Here is a 624-nt window from a genome sequence, read left to right as displayed (position 1 = left end):
AAGCCGGTCTCTTCTCTTCATTCCTATAGAGTGAATAACTTGCCAAAGGGCAAAGGTTTACCTTAGATTCAACAGTAATTATAAATGCACCTAACCCGCCAATCACATACTTCAGGCTTATTTGAAAACCACATGCATGTGTTTTGACACCTGTAAAGTAGGGAGTTCACTATGCTGGTAATAGCACATAATTGTTCGTTAAGATGTGTGTGGAAAACACCCACTGCCCGCAAAAGGACGAGATCCTTTATACTCAGGAGAATAATAACTGACTTGTGGGCTATTTATATTGCCTTCTTGCCGGAATGTTGACCCCCCCTCCTCTCGTTGACTTTGCTGATTGCCATGGCAACATAATATTTATGTCTCACATCCCTGCTCATGCCTGGATTTTATACTCAGTCAGCATTCAGCATGAGTAATATGTAATGTAATAGACTACACTTGATTTACAACAAGCGGTGCTGGACCAAGGTCAGGAAGATCGTGAAGGACCTCAGTCATCCTAACAATGCACTGTTCTCTCTGTTGCGGTCAGGAAAACGCTTCCGCTCTCTGAAGACTAACACAGAGAGACTAAGGAGGAGCTTTTCCACAGGCTATATCAGTGCTGGACTGGTAATC

Source organism: Labeo rohita, chromosome 16 (assembly GCF_022985175.1).
Source record: "Labeo rohita strain BAU-BD-2019 chromosome 16, IGBB_LRoh.1.0, whole genome shotgun sequence".
NCBI classification, from domain to species: Eukaryota; Metazoa; Chordata; class Actinopteri; order Cypriniformes; family Cyprinidae; genus Labeo; species Labeo rohita.
The sequence above is the reverse complement of the archived record's forward strand: the minus strand, read 5'-3'. Positions refer to the sequence as shown.